The following is a 24,557-nucleotide window of genomic DNA, read 5'->3' on the forward strand; positions in this document are numbered from 1 at the left end:
CAGCACATCTTCTGAACCCTGGCTGAGGACCCCAGGAGTCCAGAAGGCAAGCCAATCTACTTGGAATGAGGTAGGGCAAAAGATAAAGACAAAAAGGGAGACAAAGGATTTTGAGAATCCATCCTGAGGAGGGGGTCCTGAAGGAGGAGAAGTTTCCAGGCAACAAGAAACCCCCTCACAGGTGGGGTTATAGGGGAGCTTAGGAACCTCAGATGGAAGCACAATAATGCAAAACGGAGAAAATTCTGCACAGAGGTTGTGCCAAATCGCAATTTCCAGCCAAAAAGCAGCTCACACACTCTCATCTGCCTGCAGCAGGTGGGGGCTGGGTGCGGAGGCTCTGGCTGTGGGGCTTGGTCCTCAGGGGAAGGACTGGGCTGAATGCTGTGAAGATACTCCAAGGGGGTTAATGTGACACAGCACAGCAGGACAGGGGAAACTCTGGGACCACTAGAGAACGTTCACTTCTGTGGCAAGGCTCTCAGGCAGCATTCTAACTCTGCGTGCACTCACAGAACAAAGAACAGCTCCCTAGAGAATACCTAGGAGGGGAGAGCAGGCTGCGGTTTGTAGCCCCAGAGGCAGACAAGCAGGCGCACAACTGCCAGAGGCAAAAGGCAAAGGACCACTACAACCTTGGCCCTATGGATCACATCTACAGCCAAGCTGTGAGTGGCCACAGATCACTACCCACATCTTCCCAGAACCCTGACTGGCTCAGATCAGCCAGCCAGCAGGGTCATAACCCAAGAACAACTCCCCTGGGGAAACACACAACTCACTTAAGACTGTGGCAACCTCCACAGGACCCAGCTGGGAGCCGGATATGCTTGGCTCTGCCAAGGGTCCAACAAACCAGGACCAACTCCCCTGGGAAGTGCACCATCCACCTCAGGCTGTAGTGACACCCCTGTGTGGCCCAACCACACTGAGCACTCCCCACACACCCTAGCAGCTCTTGCAGTACCCTTCCCTCTCCACAGCACAACTGAGCTGCTGCTGCTAAGTTGCTTCAGTCATGTCCGACTCTGTGTGACCCCACAGACGGCAGCCCACCAGGCTCCCCCATCCCTGGGATTCTCCAGGCAAGAACACTGGAGTGGGTTGCTATTTCCTTCTCCAATGCATGAAAGTTAAAAGTGAAAATGAAGTCGCTCAGTCGCGTCCGACTCTTACGACCCCATGGACTGCAGCCCACCAGGGTCCTCGGTCCATGGGAGTTTCCAGGCAAGAGTACTGGAGTGGGGTGCCATTGCCTTCTCTGCACAACTGAGCTAATGAGCCCAAAAAGAGGCCACTTTCGCCGCCTGGCAGAGATCAGACACTGCAGAGAGACTTGAAAGCAGCAGTGGGCCAAAATTCAAAGAAGCATGAGCAAAGCAAAGCAGAGGGGACCTCCTGAGAAGGGGCAGGTGCAGCAGATTAAAATCCCACAATTAACCTAAGACTATGTGCTTTAGGGATACTGTAGACTTTGAGAGCAAGTACAAGCTGGGGTGAAGGAAGATTTAAGTCTGATCTGACTCCACACTGTCCACAACAGGTCCAGAGGCCTTCCTACATATATTGGAGGGCCTTCTGAGTAGGCAAATCAACTGGAGCAGGAACAAGCAAGAATCACACGGACATTCCTCTCACTACCGCCCTATATATACTCCCGACTCCCCATTTTTTACTCTTATTTTTTCCTTTCCACCCTCTTTTTTTTCCTCAATTGTCCTAAAGTGGTTCTTTATTACTCCTTTCTGTAGTCCACTTTTACCTTTTTTAAAAATAAAATTAAGAAAACACCATATTTTAAAAATAAATTCTGTATTTTTTATTTTTGTGTTTTATATTTTGTTTTCAATAATGTATTTTTGAGAGTCTATTCTTTATTCTCTGTTTTTAACTTTTGCTTTTCAATCTTTTGTTATTAATTTTGTTTATTAAGAGTCAGCAAGCCCCAGTGCAGGATGCCCCATGCCAATCCTTCAAAAAAATAGGAACACGATCCAGCACATTAGCATATAGGCTGCCAAAAGTCATACCAAACCCATAGACACCCCAAAACTCACTACTGAACTGCCCTTCAGAGAGACATGATTCAGCTCCATCCAACAGAACACAGGCACAAGTCCCCCCGTCAGGAAACCTTCACACTAGTCCAACCCCACGATGGGGGGCAGATTCCACAATTAAGAAGAACTACAACCCTCCAGCCTAAAGCAAGGAGGCACCAAACACAGCAAACTAAATAAAATGAAAAGATGAGAAATACACAGGAGGTGAAGGAACATGGTAAAAACTGACTAGACCAAAAAAACAAAGAGGAGACAGGGAGTCTATCAGAAAGAGAATTCAGAATACTGATAGTAAAGATGGTACAAAATCTTCAAAACAAAATGCAGTCAGGGGTAAAAGCAAAACACTACTAAAACATCATCAAACAACAATGAAAGTAAGTTAGACAGGAAGAGGAAAAACACCTACAAAATATAAATAAGACAATTAACTAAACAGTAACAGTAATCTCTGCTGCTGCTGCTGCTGCTGCTAAGTCGCTTCAGTCATGTCCGACTCTGTGCGACCCCAGAGACGGCAGCCCACCAGGCTCCCCCGTCCCTGGGATTCTCCAGGCAAGAACACTGGAGTGGCTTGCCATTTCCTTCTCCAATGCATGAAAGTGACTGATCGATAAATAATATAAATGGATTAAACTGGTTGAATGGTTTAAAAAAAAATCCAACTCGAAGCTATCTACAAGAGACTCATTTTAGATTTAAAGACATATATAGGCTCAAAATGAAGGGATGGAAAAAGATACTTCATGCATGTAAATAATAAGCAAAAGAAAGCAAGGGTGGCTACTAATATAAAAGAGAAAATAGATGTTAAGTCCAGAATTGTCTCCATAGAAAAAGAAGGTCTCTATATTTTAATGAGTCACTTCAATAGGAAGATATAAAAATTATTTATGCATACAGCATCAGAGCACATAAAGGTATAAAGCAAATACTGAAATTAAAGGAAAAAATTGATTGCATACAATGGCAGTAAGGGACTTCAATAATCCACTTATAAAAATGGATAGAAAATCAATAAAACATGCCTTGATGAAAACATGTAAGGTTCATGTGGTCCTTACAGACATATTTAAACATACCACCAAACAGCAGCACATATACATTCAAGTACACAAGCAACATTCTCCAGGATACATAATAGGCCACAATCAAGTTTTAACAAATTTAAAAAGACTGAAATAATTTCAGGTATCTTTTCTGACCACGAAAGGATGAAATAAGAAATCCCTTAAGAGCAATAAAACAGGAAAATTGAGAAATATGTGGAAACTAAACAATATACTCTTTTCCCCCCACTTCTGGTTTTATTGAGGTATAATTGACATTGACCACTGCATAATTTTAAGACATACAGCATAATGATTTGACTTACATACATCATGAAATGATTATCACAAGAAGGTTGGTAAACATCATCTCGTATGGATACAAAATAAAAATAAAAGAAAAAATTGTTTCTTTTGTGATGAGAACTCTTAGGATTTACTTTCTTAACCCTCATATATAAAATACACCAATTTTAATTATATTTATTGTGCTGTATAAAACTTTTTAAAAAAAAAAACATTGGGTCAAAGATAAAATCAAAGGAAAAATGAAAAAGTATATTGAGACAAACTAAAATGAAACACAACACACTAAGACTTATGGGATGAAGCGAAAGTAGCACTACAGGAGATGTTCATAGTGATAAACACATACATTAAAAGGTAAGAAAAACTTCAAATAAAACATTTAATTTTATGCCTCTAGGAATTATAGAAAATGAAAACACTAATCTCACATTTAGCAGAAGGAATTAGACAGCAGAAAAATAATAGAAAATAAAACAAAACTAAGTAGTGTTTTTTTGAAAACATTAATGTGACAGACTGTTAGCTAGATTAACTAAGAAGAAAGAGAGACAAATCAATGAAATCAGAAATGAAAAAGGAGGTGATACAAATGATGCCTCAGTAATAAAAAAAGCATTAGAGTCTATCAAATAATTATGTCAGCAAATTAGATAAAATTTAAGAAGAAACATAAATTTCTAGAAACATACAACCTATTAACACTGAATTGAGACAAAATAGAAAGTCTGAACAGACCAATAACAAATAAGGAGACAGAATCAATAATATAAAAATAAAGAAACTCTAAGACCACATGGCTTCACTGGTAAATTTTACCAAACATTTAAAGAATTAATACCAATCCTTTTCAAACTCCTCCAAAAAACTGGAGAGGAGGGTACACTTTCAAATTAAGTTTACAAGGCCAGCATTATCTTCATATCAAAGTCAGACAAAGACATTACAAGAAGATTGTAGGTCAATATCTGGAATGAGCATAGATTCAAAAATCCTCAAAAAATATTAGCAAAGCTAATTCAAGAATTAATTAGAAGGATCCTACTCCATGATTAAGTGTGATTTATTCATGGCATGCAAGGATGGTTCAACATCAATCAATCAACATAATATACTACATTAACAAAATGGGGAAAAACTCAATAGATGCAGGAAAGGATTTGGCAATATTCAACATTCTTTCATGGCAAAAACTCAGCAAATTGGGTATAGAAGGATCATACCTCAACACAATAATGGCATATATGAAAAGATCACAGCAAACATATTACTCAACAGTGAAAAAGTGAAAGCTTTGGCTCTAATATCAGGAAGAAGGCAAAAATGCCCACACCCACCACGTTGATTCAACACAGCACTGAAAGTCCAAGCCAGAGGACTTAAGGCAAGATGAAGAAATAAAATGCATTAAAGTCAGAAAGGAAGAAGTCAGATTATCTCCATTTGCAGATGACATGATCATATATGTAGAAAATCCTAAAATTTCAAAAGCAACAACAGTGCCAACAGCAACAGAAACTGTAGAACTCATAAATGAATTTAGTAAAGTTGCAGGATCTAAAACCAGCATATAGAAGTCATTATATAAAAGCAATGAACTACCCCAAAAAGGATATTAAGAAAAACACACCATTCTGAATATAAAGAATAAAATGCTGTGCTATGCTGTGCTTAGTCGCTTAGTCGTGTCTGATTCTTTGTGACCCCACGGACTATAGCCCGCCAGGCTCCTCTGTACACGGGGATTCTCCAGGCAAGAATACTGGAGATCCATTATGCTCTCTCTCCAGAATACAACCTCCTCGCCTCTCTCCCAACATATAAAGAGAAGGATACTATATATGTATATCAATACTCACCCTGAATATACGAATATATTACCTACTACAACACACATGTAAAAACACCCTAACAGTCTTCAAAGAAATACATTTAAATACTCCTAACACTCCATACATTATAAACACTTTCATAATTCATGCACCTAATGATGGAACATACAAATCAGTATACACAAGTAAGGCACATAGAAATATCTCCAAGAAACCATTTATGAAAAAACTTCCATATACCAAATGATCCCTAACTAGTAGAAGCCAGTTCACACATCTGCATATACTAACAAATAACCACACCACATATTTATAATACATATAAATGAAATTTACCAACTCCCCTGTATAAACCTGAAACCTCACCTTCTCATCAGATACACACATACTAACTTCTCAAAATATATAAGCCTAGGAGGCCCTTAATGAAAACCAGAAATCCATAGCACTGGCAAATATTCCTCCAAAAGGCCATGCCCCTTGAATATACACACAAGTTCATTATACACACAATTCTCCATAAGCCCCAAATATAACTACAATTACCCACAACACTACAAATATGCAAAGATATGACTATATACATATACTCTGTTTCAAATACATACCACGCTACCTGCATATGCTTATCCCACATTCCCAAATTCTCACGCAGAATTAATTCTTCCATCTTGCAAAATACAGAAACATACAAACACAAGTATAAACAACATCACCAGCCCCCCAAAATAGTCACAGACTTGCCCCCTACACAGCAAAATACATATAGATAGCTCCATAGATAGCTCCTGAAAATCCACACACACAAAAACCACAGAACCCTACAACAAGCACTAGATACAAATGGTATCCTCAGTACACAAATTATCATCTGACATTCCTCAAGTACACAGAATAGACTGTACATGCAAAATAATATACACCAGTACTCGTTCTAACATTGCCCTTACACATATGATAATCCACCATTAAACACATACAAATTCCCAAATTCACTGGTGAAAATAGCACATGTAAAAATAGTCCTCAAACATCAAACACCTAATCACCAACTACTTGATGCCTGTGTTACAATCTCAACACCCTCCAAATACAACACTCACCCTTACACACTCTCACAAAATTAGAGGCATGAATTCCCCTTAATCACAAATATCCACAAAGAAAACCAACCTGCACATTGGACAAGCTATCAAACTCCCACTAACCAATTAATTACATACAAACCCCATCTATGCTTGCAAATCAATCATGATTTGACATCAGACTACAAATAGATGTCTGCTACTTCATCATGGACAAGACTGCCCTTTGAACATATGTGTTGACTGGTATTTTCACGTTAAATACGAAGACCTGTGAAACTATGAGAATGTATATTAGATCTTCACTCACTTTCCACTCATTTTCCAATGACCTGCACTACTTCTTGCGATGAGCGCCTTCAAGTGGAGGAAATTCCCTTTAGCTTTTATACTCCTCAGAAGACACGGACTAGAATGGCACCTGTTAAACTGCTCTCACGATTTACCCTCCACTACAGGCCCTGCAGTCGGGGAAGCATTCTTGCAACCTGCTCCCCAGAGGTGCCAATAACCCTGGTGTAATCACTGCAAGGGAACTGAGCGCTATAGAGGAGTCTCCCTACACTGACCAGGGCACAAGTAACCCGAGGGTGAAACACCAACACAGAATGCGACACCTGAGGGTTGAAAAGTCTGCGTCTCCCTTACCTCAAAGTTTCTGTAATTGATTCTAGAGACAGCCCTGAGTGGCACCTCTGTCCACGCAGCCAGGTTGGCTGTTGGGCTCCGCCCTCTGTATTTCAGCTAGATTTCCTGTCTTCCTGAGCAGACAACCTTAACAGAAGCTGGGAGCAGCTCTTGAATAATGGCCGTCAGCCTGCCCACAGTGGGCGTGCGCATGCGTGCAGCACTGGGCGCACAGACAACTGTCCGAGGAGGTCGCTGCAGGAGGGGACAGAAGTTGAGGGTTCGGACACGCTGAGGAGCTTCTATGTCCGTGGCTTCTCACCGGGAAGCTTCATAGCACTCTCTTCTTAAAATCAGCTCTTGTGAGCTGCACACCGGTGATTTTTACATTGCACACGTGAAATCCACGCACTTAGATACAAAAGTTTTGGAGAACTCCATCCGTAAATTGGGAAAGTGTTTTCATGCCCTTTCATGCCTTTTCATGCCCTTGGACTGCAGTTCCTTGATTCTTATTTATGTCTGTCAAAGACCAGTAGGTCCTTTTCCCTAGTAGGCCAAAAGTTTCCATTAAAGAACATTCTAGCAAAGAATTTAAGATCTGGGAAACGCTCTGAGATACTGTCTGCTGACTCCATTCCTACACTCTCCAAATGCACTCACTCTACTAAGAGTATTTTTTCTTATTATTTATTTACTTCATGGAGGTTCTTCAGTAAATGTTGATTGTCAGATGTTTCCTTGCAAGGTTTTTGTTATATCAATAACTTTGACCAAAACTTGAAAATCTGGGTCAGTTTCAGTTGACATAGCAGCAGCATGGGAATAGTTTTATGCTCCCTTCCATTTATATTATATATTGGAGAATTTAAGCTGCCTAAAAAAAAAAAGAAATAGTAGCAGAATCAACTTATTGATTTGGGTTAGTAATACTTTACAAAGAAGACTCAATCATCAGATTCTCTTAGAGATCAATTCCAAAATTAGTACCATTTCTACTTCACAGGATATCCCTTAAAACCCCTGGTATCTAACAATACTGAGAGCCTCCAAGCACACAGATTGAAAACTCTACAAGACATAAGCATGGGATCCCACTGTACTTCTAATGTTCCATGCTTCAGTACAATACAATCAGTCATCTGAGGTCTGTGATCCATAACCATGGATTTTTTCCTCAGCAAACAATACCTGCCCCCCTCCTATCTGCATGAATAGTTAGAGATCATGGTCCAAAGGACTTCTGCTACTCCCTTCTGTTGCCTGTCTCCCCAAATTACTTCTGGACTAATTTAATTGTATCTTCCTCTGTGGTCTAAGATTTTGATGGAGTACAAAATGATTGCAGACATGAGATGGAATAATTTTTTCAAAAATTCAATTTTTATATCAGTGGTCCTGGGAAGGTTCATTCAAACTCTACTCAGAGCCATGAATAAGAATTTTTTAACAATTTATTGACAGGACAAGGGGGAAAGAATCAACAAGAAAGCCTGCCTTTCTGGAGTGCCAGGGTACAATATTTTACCTCCCCATTCCTCTAGTGTGAAGTTATTGGTTAAAAATAATTTTATCTTTTCCCATGAGAAAAGCTCAAATACTGAGAAATGTCTCCAAGTTGTTAATTTCTTCAACCCTTAACAGTTTGATTGCTGTTCTGTTTTTGTTTTCTAAATAAAGTTTACTGTGATTTTCCTTAAATTGCTCTCACCTCATCTTCTCAACTAATGTCAAGGGAGCGTGCACAGAGTAGCTAACCCAGAGAATAAAAAATAAAAAGTTAGGTGCATATAAGAAGACATTTTTGTACTGAAGAGCACTAAAGGCCTGGAAAATATGCAGATGGACAAGCCATTCCCTTCCAGTGACTGGTAAAACCCTCTGAAAGTATCCAATATATGTATCATTGAAATCTTTCAGATTCAGAGTTGGGAAAAAAGTTAGAAATCATGAGGAACTGGGCATGAGTTAAGGACAATTTCCTACACAACTGTAACAAAGAAGAGGAAAGAACCTGAGTTCTGAATTCCCAATTCTCTATCTTTCTTTTTCAATATGGCCACTTAAGTCTTCATACAACTCTGCCCTTTTGAGGCACTTTTTTTTCTTTCGTTAATTTTTTTTTTTTCACCAGGAGCAAAAAACTTTTTAAGCAGAAAGAAAAACTTGTGTCCCAAGGGACTCAACCGCTCTTAAATTTTTACAAATGTTAAAAAGCAATATAATGGAAAAGGAATAGAGTTTTTAAAGAATATTAAAATTAACTCAAAATGGAACATAAATTTAAATGTAAAATTTCAAATTTTGAAACACTTTTAAGAAAACAGGAGAAAATCTTTGGGTCCTAGGGCTTGGTGAAGGCTTTTTACACATTGAGAGCAAAAACATTATTGATTAAAAAAGAGAAAATTGGATTTTACAAAAATTCAATATTTTCCTACATGAAAGACTGTTAAGGATGAGAAGAAGCTACAAGTCTGGAGAAATTATTTGCAAGTCACACATCTGACAAAAGTCTTAGAGTATATAAAAAACTATCAAAATTCAATAAAAATACGAACAATTCAATTAGAAAATGGGGAAAAGTTATAAAGAGACATTTCACCAAAAGAGGACATCTGTTTGACAAGTAATTCATGAAAAGACGTTCAAAACTCCTGGTCTTTAATGAAACTCAAATTAGGAACACAATGAGAATAATCACATGTTGATTTAGAACAGCTAAAATGAAAACTAACTTTATTGTTAGTGAGTATGCCAAGAATAAGGTATCTCATAATGTTGCTAATGGAACTGTAAAATGATACAGTCAAACTGAAAGCAGTTTGTCTATTTCTTTAAAAAAAACTAAATATATACTTACCATATGGTCCAGCAATTGCATCCCTGGCTGTTTACTCCAGGAAAATGAACACAGGGTAACAGGCATCTGAGTATAGTCTGCAGGAGCACGAAGAACAAAGATATTCAAGGTCTGTAAGAAAGATCAAGATTTGAATTCCTGTTCCCACTAATTCCTTCTGAAGTCACCTCTGAAAAACTACTTAACCCTGCTAGGCTTCAGTTTATCTTTTAAAAGCAGCTAAACCAAGATAATAATGCTGAGCACTAAGTCAGTTTCAGGCAATGGGGAACTGGCTGCCCTGGAGCAGACATTCGGTCCATCTGTTATGCGGATATGGTATGTGTTGGAATCCCCTGGTTAGAGGTCTAAGGACAACCAGGAGGGGCAGAAAAACACCTACCTCCAGAAATAAGATGTAGGAAGGCCTGGCCGCCAGGGCACAGCCACTGAGGCCGCTGGGGTTGGGAGGAAAATAAGAACTTAGGACCAGTGGAGTGGTTACTAGTGCAGCTGAACTGCCTGAGCTCCCCTGATCTTCTGGAGAATGTGTGTGGACCACATGGTGTCTCAGAAGCTCCCCGACTCCAGGGCCCTGAGCAATCTTGCCTGAGGACCCATACCAGAGTTCACCACCAAGGGAGGGAAAATTAGTCTTCACCCTTCCAGAGACTGCTGGGCCCTTAAGGGCTGAAGCTGGTGGTGGTACCTCAGTGGTAGAACTCCAGCCAGAGGGATGGCCAAAGGCAGGGACTGTGGAAATGTGTGGACGCTGGGAAGACACTTTCTTGAGGCCTTCCAAGCTCATCTTGGGGAGGGAGTTCCTGTGTGAGTTCCTGTGCACGTTCCTGGCTCCAGACATGGGACAGTGAGAGTGCATGTGAGTCCATTTGCGGTCATCTGTCAGTGGGAGTCCAGGATATATGGGCAATGCCAGGATTGGAAAGAACTTGGCCTGAATCTTTTGAATAGCATCTAGTCCATATTGGACATGGGCTAAAGGGGAAATTTACCATATTATCCTGTGTCCTGAAGTCTGGGGTGGGTGCATTCTGAGGCCTCCTGGGATGCTGCTGGTTACACAATGACTCTGGGTCAGGTAGACTGGCAGGAAGGATGATGATAACATTGCTTCAAGACTTATTGCCAGGCCACTAAGTCCTGAGTCAGCTAAGGAGAAAGAAGACACTAGGCTCCTACTGCTGAAGGTGTGTGGATACTTGGGACCGGCTGGCCTGGGGCCCTAGCCAGAAGGGGGCAGTTTCATGTGGGGTTGAGGGCCAGGAAGGTGGGCAGTGAGTTTGGGACCATGGGGGTAGGTGAGGGACCATGGCAGTAGGTGAAGGATAATGGGGTCTGTGAGGGAACATGGAGTGGGTGAGGGATCTGTGGTGTCTGAGAGGGATCATAGGGTGGGTGAGGATCATGGGGGTGAGTGAGAAGACATGGGGGTGGGTGAGGAATTGCTGGGAGTCAATTCTAGGGGCAGAGGTGTGAGGACTGCCAGACAGGACCTCAGCTCACAGCCTGGCAAGGGTCTCCTCGCTCTGTCTCCCACTCAGTGTGCCAGATCCCCCACACGCAAGAGCCTCCTGTGCTGTATGCAGGAACCCCCTTCCTCATGGCCTGGGTCATGTACTTCAGTCCAGTTCCCCATGCAGGGAACATCCCCTTACCTCTATAGGGAGTAGGTCATCCCTTCTCCAAACCCAGGGAATGTTGCTTCTTTACTTTGAGAAAGATTCTTACTCCCCTGCAGTACAGACACCTGACAATATGTCTTACTTCCTATTACGGGCTGGATTCTGACACCCCCAACCCCAGTTCTTTGGCTGAGGTGGTAAAGAATCTGCCTGCAATGCGGGACACCCAGGTTTGGTCCTGGGGTTGGGAAGATCCCCTGGAGAAGGGAATGTAAACCTACTCCAGTAGTCTTGCCTGGAGAATTCCATGGACAGAGGAGCCTGCAGGCTATATACTCCATGGGGTCACAAAGAGTCAGATATGACTGGGCAACTAACACAGAAAATTCTTATGTTGAGTCCTAACCTCCAGAACTTCAGAATGTGACTTTCTGTTGTCTGCGCAGTCCAGCATGTGGGTTCTTGGCTCTTCAACAAGAGACTGAACCCATGCCCCCTGCAGAGGAAGCCTGGTGTCTTAACCACTGTACAACCAGAGCAGTCCCCAAATGTGACTTTATTTGAAGTAGAGCTTTTAAAGAGATAATCAAGTTAAAATGAGGCCACTAGGATGGGTCCTAATCCAATGCAAATGGTGTCCTTATAAGAAGGGGAAATGTGGACCCAAACACACAGAGGGAAAACCCTGTGAGGACGCAGGGCAGAGATGGCGTCTATAAGCCAAGGTGAGAGGCCTCAGGCTTCTGGGCCCTGGAACTGTGATAAACTCCTGTTGTCTAAGCCACATTGCCTGTGATATTTGTTACTGCAGCTGGAGCTGACTGATGTTCTTCCTCTGAGTCCTGTGCATTCCCATGGTAGAAAGATGCCCTTCTCTCCTCAGCTGGACTCCTTCAGTGTCCCCATCCCTGCCTCCTCCTGCTGTAATGGCCCTGCCGTTTCCTGTTTCCTTGTCCGGGGAATCAGACGACAGACCTCAAGAGAAGGGGTGAGTGCTGAGGATCAGGAGGAGCAATAGGGCCCAAAGACAGGATCAGGATGAGTCTTTCATTTGTTTTTATTTGGTTTTCAAGCTTGGATTGTGGGGGTCTTAGCTGGTGGACAGGGAAGCCAAGAAGGGACAATTGAGACCTGAGGGGGCTGGGGGACGGGTGGGGAGGAAGGTTCCAGTGAGCAGGCTGGGTCCTGAGACACACAGCTGGAGCTGAGGGGCTTGGTGGATCACCACAGGGCCTGTCTCAGGGCCCCAAGCATGAACAACACCAGGGGCCAGGTCTGTGGAGGCACAAAGGCTGTCCCGGTGTGGACGAGCTGGCAGCCTGCAGAGACTGGTGTGGAAACTGGGTCTGTGGAAGAGTGGACGTGGGCTCAGGGAGAGGTATAAGAGCAGATGTGGGCCCAGTGTGGGGTGTAAGAGTGGACACAGGGGCTCAGGCTGTGCTGCCTTATTTTAGGGTAGTCACTTACCCTCTTTGGGACCTGTTTGCTCACCTATAAAACAGGGGAAAACAGAGAGTGTAAAGAAAGCATCAGAATTCAAAGTCCCACGGTTGGATGGTTGGTGGTGGTTACAAATCTGCCTTCCAACACAGAGGACACTGGTTGGATCCCTGGTCAGGGAACTGCTATCCCACACGCCACAGGCCAACTAAGTCCGTGTGCTGCAAATACCGAGCTCACGTGCTCTGGAGCTCTCATGCTACAACTAAGAGAGGCCCACACGCAGAAACGAGGAGCCTGAGTGCCCAACTAGTGCCCACCCAACACAGCCAAAAGAAAACAAAGGAACAAACGCAAAAAAATACACACACACACAGATATCCTATAGTAGACTAATATCTGGAATATATAAAATACATACAGAGCCCCTAAAGGAAGAGACAGAACACCCAATAGAAAAATAAGAGGGGGAAAATTCTTGAAAAGAAACTTTACGGAAAAAGATATCCAATGACAATAAATATGTGAAAGTATATTTAATTGGTCATCAAGAAAATCAAACTACATTAAGCTATTAAAATGAAAAACGATGGAAAGTGCTAAGTATTGGTGAGAATATAAACTCTCATCCACTGCTTCAATGAGTGGAAATGGTGAACCACTTTGAAGACATTTGGTAATATCTGCCAAAGCTGAACACATGCATACCTTTTCCTCCAACAGTACTACTCAAGGGATTCTGTGAAATAGAAGATAAAACATTTGGAAGTGAAATGAAATGAAAAACTTGGAGTACTAAAATACCCATTAAGAGTGTAACTAATCATAGAATTCAATGCACACAGGAGAGTCCTGCAGAGCAAGGAGACTGAACACACTACAACTACAGGCAGCAGTATGGATGAATCTCACAAATACAATGTTAAGACAAAAAAGTTGACAACTGGAAATAAATTCTACTTATGGAACATTCAGAATCTAATCTAAGGTACTGAAGGTGAAGATGGCGGTTTCTGTTGGGTGTTGGTGACCGGAAGGAGATGTGAGTGGGGCCTCTGGGGTATTGATCACATGTTGCCTCACTATGTGAAAATTCATCCAACTGATGAAAAGAGCATGGATATATTCTTTTGTATGTATGTTACACTTCAGTAGAACCTTTAAAATATACTTCAAGAATAGATGCTGTAGATGCCCTCACGTGCAAGGGAGTTAGGAAGGGGGGTTGGCCTGGCGGACACTGCCAAGGGATGGAGCCCAGGAAGACGCATGGAGGAGGAAATGGGAAGTCCCAGGGGCTCCACAAAGAGAGCAGAGGCAACACAGCCCCTCCCCAGAGAAACCGAGGCCCTGAGAACAGGCGAGGGAAAAACAGAAAGCGCCTTACTCACTTGGCAGATGGACTTTCCTGTGGAGAAGTCCCCAGCACACAGCATGTCCACATGGACAGAGCAGTTCTTGCCTTTTCCATCTCTGTATAACAGTTCATAGAACTTGTTCTCAATGAAGCTCACATTCCTTCCTGCAGATGGAAGGGTTCAAGCAGAGGTGCTCTGAAGATAAGTAGGAAATCAGGGAAGGTTGCTGTAGCCGAGCTACAGAGCTCTGCCTTATCGGTCAGCATAGCATTTCAATGTGGGGTTTTCTCCACACAGCTGAGCTTTCATCCTTGTTTCAGACTTCTATCTATGCCTAATAAGCCCTCCCCTGTTTCTCAAACTTTTCCAAACTCATCCTATTCCCTCTACCTCTTTTATAATAGCAGACACACTATTTCACAAAGGAAAATGGCAAATCCCTCCAACACCTGCCACTCACTGGTGCTTAGCAACCATTCACCCTTTCACAAACATCTATCCTTTCACAAACCATCACATCCACTCACCTTTTGTCTATCACTAACCTTGCTTTCCATCCACCTGTTCCTCCATCTTACTACCTATCTTCCCTCATGTCCCCTTGGCCCACTCACCCTTCCATCCGTCTGCCTATACACTCATCTTTTCACCCATCTCTCCATTCTCCCCTCCATCGATAGACCCACTCACTCCATCTCTCTGCCCACCATCCTTTCACCCATCCACCCAACCATCTTCCCTTCCACCCACTCGTCCTCCCACCTTCCCCCATCCATCCTCTCACCCTATCACTCATTTATTCTTCATCCAGTTTACTCATTTATTCTTCATGTTAACTATCTTTTAGCTAATGATACTAACATTTTTAGTTGGGAAAAAGAGGTTAAATGAAATAAGTAGCATTATTTTAGAACTAATAAGTGGTGTAATGGAAATAAAACAAGATGTGCTATTAGGGGTAGCCTGTTTTAGCTCACATGATCAAGTAAAACTGCTCAGAGGAGTAGCCAAGCTGCATATGTTATGAAACAAGGCATGATGAGCTTAGTTGGAAAAGCAAATGAGTCCAGGGAGATAGTCAAGGTGGAGACCTGAGGTGGGAACCGCCTTGGCATCATCAAGGCAGGAAGGAGGCCTGCTGGCTGGGGTGGTGTGGGTGAGGGATGCAGTAGGTGATGAGAGAGGAGGGGGCCTGAGAGCCAAGGCAGGGAGTTGCGACCTTATTTTAAGTAGAAATGAGAAGGCACTGGGGGTGATGAGCAGGGAACTGGCATGACTCCTGCTCTAAAGCAAATACTCAGACAGCTACATGGAGGGTAACATAGAGCACACAGGGTGGGAGCTGAGACCAGTCTGGAGGTCCAGGGAAGAAGGACCCGGGGGCAGCAGTGGGATACCTACCAGGTGCCAGGCCCTGCCTGGGGCATGGCCTGGGATATTGAAACAGAAAGACAGGGTCCCTGACGTCAAGGAGGAACCTCTGTGTGTGTGTGTGTGTGTGCGTGTGTGTTAAGTGTGGTATACATGTATTGTGTGTGTTTGGGTGTGTTGTATGTGCGTGCATGCTGTAAGAATTCTGGAGACCTGGTTGTTTGTCCTATAATCACTGAGTGTTACTGACACACTAATAAGCAAGGACCATGGATGCTGGAACATCCCACCCAATGAAGACAGAATCTATTCAAAATGCCTATAACACCTCTGTAGAACATCACACCAAATTATGACCCTACAATTACAAATAAATATTCTTTCCCTCCATAATTTTGCACCACAATCATTTCACCAAGTCTTAAACACTCCTTTCCTTAATGAAGACTCTTGCTTATAAGTTATTCATAACTTTTGGCCTAGATTTCTCCTCTTTCAATCTTAAAAAATACAATTTTTTCCTGTTACTCAGTTTGCCTAACAAGTCTACAAATTAGATAGATGACCTGAGCTGGGAGAAAACCAAAGTGAGGTCTGCAGAGTGAAACCCTGTAAAGTAGTAATCATTCTAAATTGATCAGGCAGACTCAGAGGTCAGAGATCATATTTGAGTTTTCTTTCCACTTTTCCCAAGCACCTCCTATGGCACTGGGAAATCAGAGAGTTTATCAGTGACCTGGAAGGAGTCATGCCTCAACATGACCTTTGAGTTAGATCAAGTCATCTCAGATCTATGGTTGATTTAAATCTTGGAATCAAGAACCAGAAAGACTTCAAGAACTCAGATTCTTGACTCGAAAGTCAGATTCACAAACTTCAGAGCTTTACACTTAGGGAACACCAAAGCCTTAGAATCACACACTTTAAGAACTAGAACTAGAATGGTCCAGTCCTCTGGAAATGAAGTATACTGGGCCAAGAGGACCTTTGCCTGGAGACCCCTCAGGTAGAGACATACCTCCCTTCTTTGCTCCTCTGTCCTTCTCCCCTTCCTCCTCCTCCTCTCATCCCCCCCAAGTCCCCCATAACCTTGCACTTTCTTCATTGAGCATCCCCCAGCCGGTTATCCAGCAGGATGAGTTATTGGAGACCTTCATGCTAGGGACTGGGAGGCAGGCAGGGATGATGTAGGAGGTGAAGTTCACAGGAAAGAGCAGCTGCAATATGGCAATGCAATCCCAAAGGGATATAACTTCTTGAAGTCTGGGTGTGTGATAATCCGAGTCACAGACACGTCCCAGGTGTGCTGGGTATGCTGGTACAGCTGGGTGCTTCCTAACAGAACCCGATAGTTCCCTAGGGCTTAGGATTTCCTGGAGAAGGAAAGGCGCACTCTCACCATCATCTCCAAGTGGGGACAAGCTCTTTCCCTGCATCCTCATCTAACTACCCACACCCCTCTGGACCTGTCCACTCCTTGTGATGCCCAACAGCTTCTGTCCATCCATTTTGAATGTTCAGGAGGCCTTTTTCTTGAGGCGAATTGATATCCTATTTACAGTTTCAGACATGTGGCTGGCTTCTCCACTAGTAACTAGAATTGCAAAAGCAATGAATCCTTGCTCTGGAAATGTCCTCAGTGGGATCATCAAATGAAAGCCTTTTGATTGTACACAGCAGGCATTCTGGGTCCGTTCTATCTCTCACTTTACCCTTATAGAGACCCCATACAACCCACCTTCTGGCCCCACACTCTTCCTGACCATCCCTTTTCTTTAAACACCTCCCTGCCCAAGTCCTGCTTCTCTACAGTTACAAAGATTTACAAAATATTTGTTAAATAAATGAGCAACTGGGTGCAGGAAATGGAACCTCGCCTTGTTTCCCCAGCACAGGTGCTGAAACTAGTTCAGTTCAGTTCAGGTGCTCAGTTGTGTCCAACTGTTTATGACCCCATGGGCTGCAGCATGCCAGGCCTCCCTCTCCATCACCAACTCCCAGAGTTTACTCAAACTCATGTCCATTGAATTGGTGATGCCATCCAAACATCTCATCCTCTGTCATCCCCTTCTCCCCCAGCCTTCAATCTTTCTTCACACCTCATCTCCTTAGAGACCCTCTCTCATGTTCCCCTCACCCAATCCTTGCCCTCCAGCAGGCACTCCTTCTCCACAGCCCTTCTCCTGACCCTCCCACCCCCACTCCATGTGCTCTGCCCTTCTGACCCATGCTGGACTTTCTCTTCTGACAAGATGGAGATATGGTGAAGTAGGATTTGCCACTTCACCCTGATGCCACAGGGCAGCTTGCACGGACCATGGCACAGAGTGGGTGCTGACAGACTCTGAGCTCTCAAAGCTCTTGTACCCAGACCTGGACTGTGGTGCCTGAACTCCCTGGTGACCCGTCCTCATCTGTTCAGAAGTCTGTAACAAAGCCAGCCCCAGAAGGCTAGGTGAATTAGACTCCTGATCAGCCCTGTCACTCTCCCAGGGAGCCCACCTCCCCCTTATGCAGCCTGGCACCATGGCTACCTGCATGCACGCCAGTGACCATGACTCCTCCTGGGCACACAGTTTTGCAGGAGTAATAAGAACTGCCCAGCTGCTGGTCATACACGCGGTCCCAGGCCCCTGCCTAGAGTCTGACACCTGGAAATAAGGGGACACTGAGAAGGAGCTGTGATCTGAGATGGGTCCACACCACATGGCAGCGAGGACTGACACTGCCGCTCTCCTGAGGCACACCTGTGTTGGGGAACGGACACAGGGGCCGAGGGCAGAGCATGAGGAGGATCTGGGCAGGTGAGCGGAGAGGACAGTCCAAGTGGAGGGTACACAGGCCAAAGGCAGGAACATGTCTCTGAAGGCCACAGACTGCCCAGAGGAGCTAATGTGGGACACCATCCCCCTTTTCTCCTCTTCCCCTGCATCCTCCTCCCCTACCAGCACCTGTGCTGGAAGCCTAGGCTATAGACTCATTTGAGAAATCAGTGGGCAGTGGAAAGAAGCCAGCTGGAATTAATGAGGACAGCTCCACAGACGTGCAAGCCCTGGGATCGCAGACTGGCCTGCCACGGCCACTGGCCAGCCTCCAAGTCTCGGCCACCATAGATCCTCCCCATCACCTTGGGCTTCCCGCACACTGTGGAGACTCTGCTGCCACCTACAATAGAGACCCCATGTGTCGCAACAAGGAGGGTCACACCACTTCACAGATGGGAAAACCAAGGCCAGGCGTCCAGCGGCCCAGTCAAAATGACAGGGCTACCTGGACTCTGCCTTCACTCATATTTAATGAAGTCTAATTTACTATTTTTTCTTGTATAACTCATGCTTTGCATGTTATATCTAAGAGATCATGAAGATTTTCTCCTATGTTTTCTCTGAGAAATTGTAACGGTTGTTTCCTATATTTGAAACCATGATCAAGTTTTAGTTCATTTTTACCTACCAGATATAATAGGTTTCCGTTTCTTTGTTTTTCATCTTTCTTGTGGATATCCATTTGTACCAGCACGTTTTCTTGGTTAAAAACAGAAATTAGTCTTTCTCGTATTGAATTGTTTTAGAGCATTTGTTGAAAATCAATTCATAACAAAAAGTAAGGTTCTATTCCTGGACTCTCAATTCTGTGCCATTGAACTGTATTGCTTTCCTGTGCCAGAAGTCCACTGTCTCGATTAGTACGTATTATGGTAAAATTTGAAATCAGGTAATGAAAGTTCTCCAGCTTTATTCTATTGCCAAATTGTTTAGACTATTTTACATCCTTCAAATTTCCCTATGAATTTTAGGATCAGCTGTCAAATTCTACCCAAAAAAAGCCTGCTAGAATTTTCATTGGGACTGCATTGAATTTATAGACCAATGTGAGGAGTTGCTTTCTTCATAATATGAAATCTCCTGATCCATGAACAAGAACTAGTTCTCTCTTTGTATAGACCTTTAATTTCTATCAGCAATATTTTATAGTTTTCAGTGTACAGATCTTGCACTTCTTTATTATGTTTATTGCTAGCATTTTATTCTTTTCCATGCTATTATGAATGAAATTATTTTGTCAATTCTCTTTTCAAATTTTTGTACCTAGAATACATAAATGCAATTTATTTTACAAAAACTATTGCTTCCTATGAACTTCCTGCACTTGTTTATTCATCCTAGTCTGTTTTGTCTTGTTTTACATTGCTTTGGTGGGTTCACTGGGGTTTTTTAACATACAGGATCATCTCTTCTGCACTAAAGGTTCTAATTTTTCCATTTAAAGTTGGATTCCTTTATTTCTCTCCTATCTTCTTTTCTCTTTCTTTTTCCATTCCTCCCATCTTTCCTCTCTCTCTCTCTCCCTTTCTTTCTTTCCTCCACATCACAGAGTTGACACTGATAAGGACTTTGTTCTTTTAAATATGATCTATCAATCTTTGTCTTTAATTTTGAGTGTTTAATCTATTCACAGTAATGTGATTATTAATACAGTTGGAATTACATTTTCCAGTTTGCAATTTGTTTTCTGTATATCTCTTATATTTCCCACAATTTTGAGACAGACTGGGATGTGGGACCATTAGCTGAAGTGCTGCAGCGGATTCCCATATACTGGTGTACACATGGGTGAGTTCCACCTGTGGCTTAGAGTCCAACAGTCAATGTACAACTGGCTGGTTTCCAGGCTTGATCACCCCAGTGGGCAGTGCACAGGGTGCTCCCTCCTTAACTGGCCCTTTCTGGAAGCACACAGGTTGGTGCCTGAATAGACACCCACAGGGAGTGGTTGAACCTGCAATCTCTTTCTGTCCCTTTCTCTTTTTTCAGTCTTTTCTGTCCCTCCTCCCTTTAGCTCTCCCTTAGTCCTATACCTGCACTCCCATCCCCTTAATCCTGAATACTTCTTGTTTGTGTCTTTAAGTTTCTGTCATTGGTATCTTTGTTTATTTAGGTTTGTCTGTCCAACTGCTCCTGCAAGTCTCTGCTAACATTGTGGGCATGGTGGAGCACCTATGCATTGAAATACAAATGCAACCCACCCTGTTTGACACTCCAGCCTTGGGTCACTTGCCTGTGAGCTTAGTCATGTCTGCCTTGTGACCGTTTGGACTGTAGCCCACCAGGCTCCTCTGTCCATGGGGTTTTCCAAGCAAGAATACTAAGGTGGGTTGGTTTTTCCTTTTCCAGAGGATCTTCCCAACACAGGGATCAAACTCGCATCTTCTGTGTCTCCTGCATTGCAGGCAGATTCTTTACCCACTGAGTCAACTTAGTGGGAGTGTAAAGAACAAAAAAAGAAATGAGGAGCCTTCATCTCTCTCCTCTGCCTTTGCAGTATAACTATTCTGCTGCCAGGCTCCTTTGTCCATGGGATTCTCCAGGCAAGAATACTGTAGTGGGTTGCCATTTCCTACTCCAGGTGATCTTCTGGATCCAGGGATTGAGTCTGTATCTCTCATGTCTCCCTCGTTGGAAGGTGGGATCTTTACCACTAGCACCACCTGGGAAGCCTATTCTGCCAGGACTCTGAGGAAATACCTGATCCATCTGTGATCCCCCAAAATGAGGGATGGGGGAAGACCTTTTAAAATGCAAGCAGGAAAACAATCAGGTCTCTGCTGCTGTAAAAATTAACTTGTCTGGCTTAAGTTTCTGGGTTTAATTAATACAGACTTCTCTGTATTATAAAAATTAAGTACGATACTTTTCTTGCACCTAGTGTTACTGGAAATCAATAAGTGCATACTGTTTTTATTGTAAAATCTGTCACTGAGAAAAATAATTTGATATGATTAAACTTTTAAGTAAATATGACTGAGATAGCAGTTTTAAGTAAACTTTGATCTGTCTCTTGAGAAACCTATATGCAGGTCAGGAAGCAACAGTTAGAACTGGACATGGAACAACAGACTGGTTCCAAATAGAAAAAGGAGTATGTCAGGGCTGTATATTGTTACACTGCTTATTTAACTTATATGCAGAGTACATTATGAGAAATGCTGGGCTGGAAGAAGCACAAGCTGGAATCAAGATTGCCGGGAGAAATATCAATAACCTCAGATATGCAGATGATACCACCCTTATGGCAGAAAGTGAAGAGGAACTCAAAAGCCTCTTGATGAAAGTGAAAGAGGAGAGTGAAAAAGTTGGCTTAAAGCTCAACATTCAGAAAACGAAGATCATGGCATCTGGGCCCATCACTTCATGCGAAATAGATGGGGAAACAGTGGAAAATGTCAGACTTTATTTTTCTGGGCTCCCAAATCACTGCAGATGGTGATTGCAGCCATGAAATTAAAAGACGCTTACTCCTTGGAAGGAAAGTTATGACCAACCTAAACGGCATATTAAAAACCAGAGACATTACTTTGCCAACAAAGGTCCATCTAGTCAAGGCTATGGTTTTTCCAGTGGTCATGTATGGATGTGAGAGTTGAACTGTGAAGAAAGCTGAGCGCTGAACAATTGATGCTTTTGAACTGTGATGTTGGGAAAGACTCTTGAGAGTCCCTTGGACTGCAAGGAGGTCCAACCAGTCCATCCTAAAGGAGATCAGTCCTGGGTGTTCACTGGAAGGACTGATGCTAAAGCTGAAACTCCAGTATTTTGGCCACCTTATGTTTAGAGTTGACTTATTGGAAAAGACCCTGATGCTGGGAGGGATTGGGGGCAGGAGGAGAAGGGGATGACAGAGGATGAGATGGCTGGATGGCATCACCAACTCGATGGACGTAAGTTTGAGTAGACGCCAGGAGTTGGTGACGGATAGGGAGGCCTGGCATGCTGTAGTTCATGGGGTCGCAAAGAGGTGGACATGACTGAGCGACTGAACTGAACTGAACTGATGGGAATAATTGGGCTTCCCTGGTTGCTCAGATGAAAAAGAATCCTCCTGCAATGCAGGAGACCCAGGTTCCATCCCTGGGTCAGAAAGATACCCTGGAGAAGGGAATGGATACACATTTCAGTGTTCTTGCCTGTGGAATCCCATGGACAGAGAGGAGTCTGGCAGGCTATATAGTTCATGGGGTCCCAAAGAATTGGACATGACTGAGCAACTAACACTTTCACACTTTCGTGGGAATAATTATGTTTTGGAAAAGTCCATTTAGAATAGTCCCTTCAAATTTTGGTAACTTGAAACTAAATTAAGTTAAAAAATAGTAATCTACTGAGTACCCATGTCATTTTAAATGTGATGGAACATTGGAACATTAATTGCTAAACAGGTCTAAATGTACCTATTCTGTTTTTCTTGTGAGAGAGGTGTTTGGCTTCATTAGACACATGTCTTGCAGCATCTTAAGAAAAGAAATTGTGCTTTGGAAAGTTGCATGTTTCTAGAAGTTTTAGGATTTTCCAATCAGGGACTTCTAATGTTAAAGACAGTTCATGGTGGCTTAAGAAAAATAGTATGTTTTCAGAAAAGAAGGTATGGAGACTGGAAATACAGTTTGTTACTAATAAAAGGAAAAGGTGATTTTGTCCTAGAGCTGCTTATTTCAGCTCTAGGACAGAAAGAGGCCAGAGGACTCCCTTGGGCTTGAGGCATCCTGTTTCAATTTCCCCGCAAGAGTCCTGGGTAACTTTGACAGTAGGGAAGAAGTTGATTGACTTTCTAATAGATACCACTCCCCAAACCTTTCCTACTTATCTTAGCAGGCTTGTAACTATTACACAAATTGGGAAACAAAGTCATGCAAGGAGAACGTTCCTATAACTTTGAGATGCAAAAGTCGTATCTGGTCTTCTCTGGAATGCTCATCTCTGCTATCTTTTTAAAATGCAGATTCATGGCAGCACTGTTTATAATAGCCAGGACATGGAAGCAACCTAGATGTCCATCAGCAGATGAATGGATAAGAAAGCTGTGGTACATATACACAATGGAGTATTACTCAGCCATTAAAAAGAATATATTTGAATCAGTTCTAATGAGGTGGATGAAACTGGAGTCTATAATACAGAATGAAGTAAGCCAGAAAGAAAAACACCAGTACAGTATACTAATGCATATATATGGAATTTAGAAAGATGGTAACAATAACTCTGTATGTGAGACAGCAAAAGAGTCACAGATGTATAGAACAGTCTTTTGGACTCTGTGGGAGAGAGAGAGGGTGGGATGATTTGGGAGAATGGCACTGAAACATGTATAATATCATATATGAAATGAATCGCCAGTCCAAGTTTAATGTATGATACTGGTTGCTTGGGGCTGGTGCACTGGGACAACCCAGAGGGATGGTACGGGGAGGGAGGAGGGATGGGGGTTCGGAATGGGGAACACATGTATACCTGTGGCGGATTCATGTTGATGTATGGCAAAACCAATACAATATTGTAAAATAATTAACCTCCAATTAAAATAAATAAATTTATATTAAAAAAAGAGGATAAAGTAATTTCAAAACTGATTGTAATTTCAAATTATATTGTCAAGTGTAAATAGAAATCATAAATGCCTTTTCTGTAAATACATAGCCATCTGACAAGTGAGCTTAATTTGTTCTATTTGCCAGAAATCCAACATTAATTCAACCGCTTTTGTAAACTGATGGGTTTTACATTGCTGCACATTACTCAGGGCTAAAATCTGAATTGAGAACTATGAGGTCTCTGTTTGTGTCTTTGTCTTTGAAAAATATGTCTGTGGTTGATTTGTGGATGAGTTCTGTTTAATTGGCTTAAAGAAAAATTAGCCATTACAAGCCAAACAATTATAAATGTAAGAGAAATTATCTAACTGAATTTCAGGTTCATGTGAACTGGGAAGTATTCAGTATTAAATTAATGCCTAGTATTTATGTCAAATTTGTTGATCTAATTAATTAATATAGACAGCTCTTTAGAATAATCAACATTAAGTATAATATTTTCACTGCACGTAAGTTTAATAGAAGTTAAATGAAATCTTATTATACCTGTTGCAAATTTGTCAGCAAGAAATATAA

At 42.6% G+C, this 24,557-nt stretch overlaps 1 pseudogene; it reads right to left on the bottom strand.

Annotated features, from left to right (window-relative positions):
- Nucleotides 1-12,668: 12,668 nt before the first annotated feature.
- Nucleotides 12,669-19,104, bottom strand: LOC784042 (putative serine protease 47; annotated as a pseudogene).
- Between the last annotated feature and the right edge of the window lie 5,453 nt (nt 19,105-24,557).

This window comes from Bos taurus, chromosome 8 (assembly GCF_002263795.3).
Source record: "Bos taurus isolate L1 Dominette 01449 registration number 42190680 breed Hereford chromosome 8, ARS-UCD2.0, whole genome shotgun sequence".
Taxonomy (NCBI): domain Eukaryota; kingdom Metazoa; phylum Chordata; class Mammalia; order Artiodactyla; family Bovidae; genus Bos; species Bos taurus.